Raw genomic sequence first — 11,212 nt, forward strand, 5'->3', positions numbered from 1 at the left:
TACACATAACAACAATGCCTCAAATCACAGCTAGACATGCATACATTTAGAAAAATAGTGCTTAAGTATAACATACTGAAAATGATGGTGTACACGCCACGCTGAGCGAATTAGGAGTTGCATGAAACCTCTTTTAGTGCGTCCCATGACATAAAAAGCCTTACCCAGAATGCGCCAGCCTTTTAATGAATTGCCATTAATATCCAATTAGGTATCCTAAAAGAATTGTTGGTACTAATGTCATGTTCATATATTTATCGGCATAGAAAAGGCTGCTTTGTCGAGAAGTGTAAAAAAGATTTGCCCAGCCAAAAATTCTCCCTAATTAAAATCTGTATACGTATTTTGTGACTCTCAATCATCTGTAGTTTCTTTTCAAATTCTAGCCCCATAGTTACCCCATCAGCGCAGCAGAACCAGATTGAGATGCAGATTAATTTCCCACCCAGCTACCCTTGAAGTTCATCCAATATGTCCACCCAGTATCTTTGAATGTTTTTACATTATTGGATATTGTGCAGGAAGTATCATTTTCTTATTTTGCACCTCCCAGCATTTGTTGGTTTCCCTTGCATCCATTTTGTGCAGTCAGTAGCAAAAATAGTGTGCCATACGTAAGCACTTTATTCGCAGTCACCTAAAGGATGATCTTATAGCCCACCCCTCTCTTGTAAAACCTAGGACTTGAAACCGTTCATCTCCTAATACCTCCCCTGCCCATCTAGTTCTTACTTTCGTTGTTGTCATTGTTTGACTAACTCTGTATAGCTTTACTATGCCCTTGTTTGTTATCTTGGAGAGTAAGACATTTGCTTCCAGCAGCATACGTTCTAACAATACTTGTCAGATGTACATAAGACAACCCTTTGCCAGTTTTTTTTTTTAAATAGTAGGTTATTTATACATTCTCAGTCGTTCGTGCATTGAAACAAGATATGACTACAGTCACTTCTCCCTAAGCCTAGTCATCCCAAGGATGCTGAAATGTGATTTTTTTTGCCCAGTGATTGAGCTGAGCAATTATGGCTCTCCGGTATTAGAGGCCATAAACGTCCTTAAGACTATTGCGGAAGGACTTCAAGTCCAGTATCCACAAACCCTTGTAAATGAGGCTTATGGTGTGAAGTGGAACGAGTAACCTTGATGTTTAATTTTTCTTCAAGCGTTGAGGAAACATGTTACCACTTTGAAAAACCAAAAAGTGGTCTCAAATCTCACTGAGAAGGCTTAATTTCCCCCAAATGATACATACTACAAATACCTTCAAAGCTAAAATGATAGTGAAAAAGACCAAAACATTTGCAGGGACCTCCTGAAATTAATGCTCCTACATTGAGGCTGTCAAAATCTCCTTCCTACCAACTTCACTACTTAACCTTAAAAATCACTTTCACTGAGTCACTGAAATTGCCCCACCGTCTGTCTAACATATCTGTTTGAAATTTTCTAATGCTGCTAAAAACATTTGTCTGCATTGAGTTTGTAAGTATTCGCATCTATGTCTGTCTCCAAGCACCCAGGGGAATTTAAATCGCCATGGCAGTTTTGATTAGTTTGCTGTAAGGAGACCGTTCTAATGGGTCGTGAATGCACTGGTGCATGTTTATTTAGGTGTGACTTTAAGTTGGTTGTCGCTAGTTATGCGTTGAATCAAGTTAGTGCCCACTCTTGCATGGGGAATACTCTAGAAACATCTCTTAAATCGAATGTTCTGATATCTGTACATAGGTTATGGAGGACTGTTGATGGTTCCACTTCTTAAAGCATATTTTGTGGAAGTTTACCCATTATTTCTAGGTCTCGGCTACTGACAGCTTTGGCTATCTGTTAGCAAGACCTATTGTTTCCAATACATTATTTATACATAGAGTGAGCTTTGGGTCAGACTCTTGCTCTTGACTGGATGGCTTTGTTTTCTATCTTTCATCCCTGCTCCTGATTCAGTGGCATTCTTCCCTTTCTTATACTTTTCCTGTCCAGGGACATTTTAGTCTCGCAGTGTTCCGATTGGTTGATGTGTCCTTCATTGTTGACATCCAACATTACATTGCTTTAATAGACTATGTTGTGTCCCTCACACTCTCTACTCATCTAGATCCCTCTTCGTTTTCCCAACGTCCTCCTCTTTCACCCTCATTTCCTTCTTTTACCCCCCAAGTCACTGTTCTCCTTTTCGTCTGCCTGTGGCTCTATTATCGGGTGGCCATCCTAAAATGTTTTTTGACCATTTTAAGAGATGGCTTTATGCATGAACAGCGGTCATCTTTCATTTCTTGTTTTTCTATTTCTACATATTCCAATACATATGGCTGCCGGAGATGCACTCTCATCCATGGTGGCCATTTTTTAATAGGATTCTTGATGATAAAATGATTTCACAGATGGTTGCAGTGGATGCTTGCACATTTGTTGCAGCCATCATATTTAGCTAAATTAATTAGCATGGACAACATGGTCCCTGCATCTTCCGCATAATGTAAACCATCGGGCATTGGCACTTACAAAAAAAATCACTTGTGGGACATGCTTTGTGCGTGGCCACCTTTTAGAGGTGTTTTAGATCTGGAACCAAAAATTTCACACTAAAAGGATGTTGTTTTTTGGCCACCACCAGTATTGATATAAGGTGTCAAAAGTGGGTCAATTGGAATGCAACAGCAGCCTAAACGGCAGCATCGGACTTGTTTATATTATTCCAAATAGTTTTAAACTCAGTGTGTTAGTCAAGTCACACTGAAAGAATCTTTGTCCAACTAAATGCCCCTCTGTAGGACAGAGAAGCCAGACACCTGCCCAGCTAGAATGAGGTTTCTATATTGAATGGGCCCAAATTCTGGAACAAAGAGGCAGCATAGATGTGTGTCACTCAAGAGTAACTAACGAGATATACTTGACCATCTCCATCAACCCCATAAACATTCAGCAGTACTGTGGGTAGGGCGCAAGGTGTTCCCAGGTGCCCCCATCCCCCCACACACACAAACCTTGAATATTTTAGGATGGCACAGAGAGATCTTCTGGGGATTAGAATATATCAATAGCCAACATCTACTTCTCACGGCCCAGGTAGCTTATGCCATGATATGTTCCTTATATCTGCATACTTAACACACAGCTTTAGATGCTTGTGCAACCATGTTTACACTTTGGAAAATACATGTCTTTTGTATACTATTGCTTGATTCCTGTAAAGCGCTCTGATACCCTAACGGGTCAAGTTCGCGCTCTATAAAACTCTAAAAATAACAGAAGAAATCCATCAAGGGAGAAATCAAGGCATGAGACCAGTAGGAGCATCCAGTGCTTAATTTGAAAAAAAAGAAAAAAGTAAGTGCCAGGGCCCTTCTCAGGAGGTTACTGCAGCCTGTACCACTTGTTGCCCCAGCCAGACTTGCCAATGATAGTACTAACACAACTACTAACCATCACACTCCTACAAGTGTGACAACTCAGACTATTCTAGGAAACAAAATGCTATAATAATGGCACGTGCAGCAGGTATTGTTCTTTTCTTAATGTATATTGACTTATTAAACACAGCTGTTGTGCTCATTTTAAGATTAGACAACGCCACCATGAGATTGGACTGTCATTAGAGGCCGTGCAGACAATTAAGTGTCCAGCTTCGGAAACCACCGGCTCAAATTAATCACTGGGAGCATCAAAGAGCAAGGGGGATCAATCAACAGACCCAACAGTGACGAAAGAGAATCAGAGGTAAAAGAAGCCCCACCAAGGAATAGGCCAAAGGTGAAAGATTTGAGCTTATCCTGTGCCCTAATAACAGGTCAAACCAGGACCAGGAATAGTAAAGATAGAGGGAAAAAGAAGGACGAATTAGAGGGGTAACACCAGAGCACAAGGAAAAAACAGCATAGTACAACATGATGTGAAAAGCTCGAGGTAAATATAGAAGAACAAATACCACCCATATAACTGCAAGATGGAACCAGTTTCCTTTAGTTACTGGACAACTGTCAAAGGAGGAAGTAGGATGTGGTATCTGCATCCTTGTCCTTGGGTAAAATCATTACTTTCTTGGCACAGGTTAGGTAAATTTCTATTTTATAGCACGGTGTGGGTAAAGCCTAGAAAGCACGTTCAATGGACTTTAAATGGAATGCTATCAAGGTAGAGGCGCTGGACCAGCCAGCTGTTCCAAGAATTTTATATCAGCCATAGCCAACAATGTGGTACTTAAATGGCTTTCAAATGGAAATGCCTCTAGGACTCCCTGAATTATCGAGCCAGGCATAGACACGATGGGGAGGCAACCAGTTTTAGTATAGGGTGGACATGGTGAAATTGGGAGTGAGAATATGGTCTAATAGGAAATGAAGGTACCTCTACAGAGAAATAAGATCTGTAATGAGAAGAACCCCATAGGAAGCCAGGAATGTACATGTAATTAATAGGAGAAAAGAAGAGTTTTTGTGAAGAGGGCACTGGCCCGGTTTAAGCTGATAAAACTCCATTCGCTTAAAAAATAAAAGGAATAGGGAAAAATAGAAAAAAAGAGAGAAATAAAAGAAACAAAGAGAAATATTTGGATGTTGTATTTGAAACTGTTACAATTTAAGTTGGTCAGAACGGATCTGTGCTTAACCCTTTGGTAGCTTGGCACAAAAAGAGTCAGGCTTAAATTGGGGCCAAAGGGTAAAATATTTATTCAGCACCCAAACAGTAGTAAAGTAGAAACACAAACCAAGAAAAGTTCCACAGCAATTTAGAAAAATTAACTACATTTTTACAAACTTTTTTTTTGACAAAATGACAAAAATCCAATAATTAGAACAGGAGACATGCAATTTTAAAGATTTAGAAAAAAATAGTGCTAAAAAGAACAAAGTGCCACCTGTGGTTATTTGGTAGCACTGAACCAGGACAAAGTCACAAGCTTAGGGTGACCAGGATGAGCGTGGGTCGCATACAGGGACCAGGTTAGGCCTGCTGAGAATTGTACCTTATGTCCTTGATGTGGGGTGTTGCGCCATGCTGAAGCATTTCCAAAGAGTGTTACGGGGTCCTGGGTCAAGTTGCATCGTGCTGCAATGAGGAGCTGTGAAGGCTGCGATGCGAGGTCCATGTTGAGTTGCGTAGCACTGAATCAGTTCCATTGAGGAGCTCGAAGAAAGAGATGTGAATTGCGTTGTACTGCGTTAGTTCCGATAACAAGCTGCGAGGCTGTGTCGGCTTGCGCCATGCTGCAGCAGCTCTGATGGGAACCACAAGGACTACAGCTGGGTTGGCAGAGCACCTTTATCCCCATTTTCAAGGGTCCAGGACTGGAGAGGCATTACTTTGAAGGTTAAGACTCACAGCAGGCAGAGTCCAGGTAAAGGGTTCCAGATGTTTGGAGCCTTTTCTATCCCTGAGGCTGTGATCAGAAGGCCAACCAACTAGCCCTTGAATTCACTCTGCTAGTCCTGGGTTCAAAGTACAGGTCCAGTCCTTCTTACTTAGGCAGCAGAGCAGCAGGTCAGCAGGGCAGTAGAGCAGTGTTTCTTGCAGCAGAGTGCTGGAATGGGTGAACGCAATGTCAATTCATAACATGATATGTGCAGGCCCGACAACGGCAATACCAATAAATGCAATGTCAACGTATGCCATAACCTGTGCCCGCATAACAATGTCACTGCCCATAAATGAAATGTCAATGTATGCCATAATCTATGCCTGCACAACAGTCTTGATACCGGTATTAACAATGTCAATATGTGCCATAATCCAGGCACAGATAACAATGTTGTTACCAGTAGAAACAATATCAATGTACACCATGACATAGGCACACATTACTATGACAATAGCAGTAAAGACAATGTTGATGTTCGCTATGACAACTGTACGAACAATGTTGAGAATGTTGGTAAAAATTATATCAATGACCACACTATTATTTTCAGAAGTTCTAATGAACTCGAATCATTGCTAGTCGATTCACCCAAGGTGACATTTGCATCAACTCTGAGTCAGAGATACGTGGTCATAGAGGCCCTGCGACCCCAACCCACACCTTTGTAGTCACAGGTAACAAGTGGGTACAAAAATCAGGAGGATGGATGTTGAAGTTATTCGTGTAGCGTTCACTCTGCTTCCACACTAGTAACATCCATAATGAAAGGAGAATAAATGCTACTGGTTTCTTGGAGTATAGGTATCCTCAGTGTTGACCCGAATCCCTCAACCAGTGTCTGCCAATAGTGGTGTAAGTGAACAACACCATGGTGTGTCATTGGACGGCGTCATCATTGGGTTTTGCACCTCGGTACATGCTTCCTTAGGTAAGTACCAACTTCTTCTGCGGGAAAGTACTGGTGGGAAACGTATAGTGGTGTACAAAATTACCTCAGGGGTAAGGTTAAAAAGTGAAGTGGGGATGTGTTTTTTTTTATGTGTTAACTATCCGCAACCTCACATGTGATTTGTCGACATGTATCATCCCCTAGTGCCCATAAGGGGCTGGGCCTTGGTCAGTACCTTTTACCAAGTGTTACGGGTCACTTACTGTTGATCTTTTTTGTGTACTCGTAAGTCAGTTACGTACGCGTTTTCAATACGAATAGTTGTTATCGGAAAGAATCGTCGGCTTCGTTTTGCCTAAGACTTAAAAAAAAAAGAATTTAATAAAAATAGTGCCACCCGTAAGATGTGGTCAATAGCATTCTTGAGTCATTCCATATATTATGTCTAACAAACTCAACTGTGAATTGTAATATCCTTGAGTATTTTACTCAAAATCAATTGAAGTAAGCATTTTTACCTAATTTTAGACTGTGTATACACACAAAGCAGTGATCATCGCAGTATTATGCTACCCTTTGGCCTAGTATGTGGGGAAACAGGTTTCAGTCCACTTATGACCAATAAAGACAAGTGCACAATGGAAGGTGGGGTATAGGGAAGGGGGTAGACTGTATTTTAATTATGAAAATCATGACACATAATTAAGGGCTATACAAATGTTATGTCCAGATATCAGTGATGCCATTTGATATGTCCTCAGTGATGTCATCAGTGATATCAGTGACCATGTCAAGAGTGATGTATAACTGCAGTTATAGTTACCTGAGCTAACTATAACTTACGCCCCCATAATGCAATGCTTATGACCTCACATATTACAACACTCATGACATGTTTATGATATCATTGATAACTTCGCTGATGACAGGTGAAATAACATCATTGATGACATCACTGAGCATGACGAGGGTGCAATATATAGTTACTTGAACAAGCTATACCTGGTGAATTTCAGTGTTTTTATTTTTTTAGATTAAAATGTTACATTTTAACTGACATTTTCATCTACTACTATAACTTTAATTGACAGGGCCTGTATACCTGAAACCCTTATAGTGAAAACAAGGTGGAGAAGAGTGGTCAGCATTGCAGAAAGCATCTTCATCAAGAGAGTCAGTGAACCAATGTGTCAAAAAAGAAAGAAACAGCATGATGCCCCTTATTGAAGAGCACTTTGTGTTCTGGGGCAGGAGAGGCGATTACAGCCATGGATTCTGACACATCCCCGGGTTTACAATGCATCGTAAACCTGAGAATGCGTCAGATTCTACTGCCTCCCCACTGGAGGTGTAAAAGTGGCTCAACAAGGAGAAATACCTTTATTTCTCCTCGTTTTTCCCTCTTTCTATATGTGCTGCATTCTGTAGTACACATAGAAGGAGGAACACACCATTAATTATTGTTTTTGTGTAGGAAGGGTTACCATGGTGCAATACTGCCTGCATTGGTGCCAGGCAGCCTATTGTGTGCCAGTGCAGGGGAAAGCACCGGGATGCGTCATATTGTTGCAAATACGATGCACCCCTGCACTTTCCAATTTACGCAGCTCAGTGCAGTAACATGGCCTGCAGTGTCGAACTGCGTCATTATGTTGTAAATATACCCCAGAGGGGCATTCTCTTTCTTTCATATAAAAGAGCTACGCACCAAGGATATCAGTGGATTGTGAGAAAGATGATGGTGAGACCATGTATAATATGGAATAAAGTATCCTCTGCCATACATGATAAGGATATTGCAAGTCACCTCAGAGTTACACAACCTTCTAAATGAACTCGGCCTTAGGCATCGTTGTTTATGGTCATGGAACTTCTCTGTGACTTGCAATATCCTCATGATGTACGGCAGGGGGTACTCTATCCAACATATTACAGTTGAGCCTCTAGTCATTTCCTTAATCCGGGTACCTAGATGCGTCATAAGTGGCCTGTAGTAAGGAAAATTGAGACTTGTGTTTATACATGGATAGCAGGCGTCCATGTATTATATGATTTAAGTAGGGTTTGAGCACAATGGGCTTTGGCATTGTTTGCAGCGTCTCTTAGAATGCAGTCAATATGTTCTAAGGACTTTGGGTAAATTGAACAATACTCTAAAGTCCAGTGTAATTTATCTCACGCACTCTCAGAATGGATTCGTCCTCCCTGGGGCACCCAGCTACCTCTAACACTCCTAATAAGCTAAAATTAGTAGCTGCAGTGGGTAAAGAAGACAAATGACGTTCACTAGTCAGGGCTCCAGAGATATTTAAGGACCAGCCCTGAGAAAATTGCCTAGAAACATAATTTGAAAATCAATAGCCGCAGTTAAGGAATCAATTCAACAATTGGCAAATATGTATAAGCAATGAAAGAAAGCAATACCGAGCGGAAAGGCGGCCGGTCCATAAATCTGCTCTGAATGGTCTGTGACTAAGCCATCCTTACCCCAATCACCTGAATACAGCAGTGAATATTTTTAATCAGCTGAAGCAGCAGGACTTGTCAATTCAAAAGGACACGTGTGCACTGCAGATGTCTTAAGGGCGTCTTGTGGTGTCCAAAATACCTGCTGGTATTACAAATGTGTGAAAGGGATGCAAAATGGTAGCCAGGGCCAAAACATGCTCTATTATAAAGACTGAGACCATCACAATAAAACAAAGGAATTCTGATCTGCATTTAATTTTGCGTCATTGGAAAAATCGACCCTCCCAACACTGTAATGTAAAGGTAGTGGAACTAGAAGGAACTGGTGTATTGTATGCAATGTATTGAGTTTACTGCCATGATGGTATAATTACTGATTAGTAGATATGTTATCAAAGATAATACCACCTCATGCATTGCTAATTCTCAATAAAGCCATAAAACTGACGGACTTGTATTTTCTTTTGTCATTTTAATCATTCGCTGCTCGTTGCATTTTCATGAAAAGCAAATTCTGTATTCAATAATTCCGTTTCTTCTCTTGTTTAGTATTGCCTTCAATCATGACTAGAGAAGCAAACGGAGAGATGGTGACGCTAGTGCCTTTTCAAATGAGAAACTCCTCAATTTCCTTTCTCACAAATGAAGCATAAAGAGGTGCAACACCTCCTTGACGACATAAGTGAAGTCTTAAAAAGTCATAACTCTCTATCACAAAATCCAAATCCCACTATCCCTCTCATTAGATGCTCGTTTTAACCAGTCTCTCTGGACAAATTCACCAAAATCAACAACTCCCTTCAAACCATCACGTATGAAAATAAACACCCTCTCACCTATCAACAAAGCCCTCAAACTAAAGCCTGTCTTCTCAACATCATATAAACCTCTCTCGACATCCACACTAAAAAGAGACCAAATCCTACCCCTGTCTAAAAAATAATCTTGGCTCAGGGAAACATTCCCTTCTGCACTTCCATTCCTGAAGAAATTCTTTGTGCGAGTAATGGCAATGCAACCTCAAAATCATAATAAATCACTCTATACAGAAGGCCGCCTAGTTTGGGTTCCATCATGACCTATGGGGTATAGAAATGGTTCCTATTGAGGAAGTGAATAACACCCTCAAAATGAGGAGAAACTACCAGGGGGAAAGTAGACATCAAAATGTGCCTGGTGGGATCTGACGAACTCGAGGAGCAAAAATCTGGCGCCAGAGGGATGGGCTCTCTTTGTCAGTGAAAATGGAGGCCATATAGGGCTTGGGAGGTACATGGGTCCCACTGAGGTTACAGCTGTGCTCTGGAAGGGCGTTAGGCATGTGCGATAGAACTATGTGGTGAAGTTGCGGGTGACCTGAGCCCCCGCATATCTAGAGCATTTAATGCCAGTAGACTGAGATGGCAAGTGTAACAGCTGCAGTGAGCCTAGAACTCATGCAACTACAATCATGAATACAAAAGTATTTCATTAAATGGGTGATCATGTGAGAATAAATGACTGTCACACTATGGTAACAGTGCAAGAAAACACCCCTCCCAAAACTCTCCCCCCAAATGAGAGACCTGATGCTGCTGTGTCTTGGAAACACTTAATTATGCATTTGATAAATCGTGGTACAGACGAATGAGTGTTAGAGAGAAGGTCAAGCAACTCCCTGATTACCATCTGGAGGGGTACAAGCCTGACTTCTTCAGGCAGGGACATACCAGGAGGGTACAAGAGGCTCATGAGGATTTAAATGGTGATGCGCATGGTATTTTTAAATGGAGATAATGAAACATGTCCACCTCTGTAGACACTACTCAATATCGAGGTTAACTACAGGACTCCCACTGCCAAGATATCAATCACCAAGTCTGATTGATTTTTTCAAATCAAAAGTAAGGAACTTTCCCAATCTCATAGAGATTTCACAGCACTGTAGGACGCTTTTGGGAGAAGGGAAGCAGGAAAGAAGAACAAGAACAATGCAGTGGGTGAGCTGCTTGCCCAAGACACCACAATGTGTGACAAAAAGAGCAACCTGACATCATTAACCAAAGTTGATTCTGATGAGTAAAACCTCTGTAGACCAATTAGAAACTGAAAAAAAGTAGATGACAACAATTATTAGGAATCAACAGATGAGATATATAACCAAATGAGTGCAAACGATGAGGCACCATCATCGATAGCAGCAATCAGGATGAAACTCACTCTACAATTGGAACAATGTCCGAGGAATTGCAAGTCCTCAGAGATAAATGTGACAACATGGAGGACTGGCCATGGTGTAATAATATAAGAATTACAAATTCAAAAATATTATCAGAAGTGAGGACATTGAAGGCTCCTGTGCTTCCCTCTTTCGTCATGTGCTCAAGAAGGCTGAGGACTATGCAACTGGCATAGATGTGCCCATAAAGTCAGGGCAATGTATACCACTCTGCTTTTGGTGAAACTATTGTCTTCAGCAAACAAGATTAGAATTCTAAGGAATGTTAGAGATTCTGATA

The sequence above is a fragment of the Lissotriton helveticus genome, chromosome 2_2, assembly GCF_964261635.1.
Source record: "Lissotriton helveticus chromosome 2_2, aLisHel1.1, whole genome shotgun sequence".
Taxonomy (NCBI): Eukaryota; Metazoa; Chordata; class Amphibia; order Caudata; family Salamandridae; genus Lissotriton; species Lissotriton helveticus.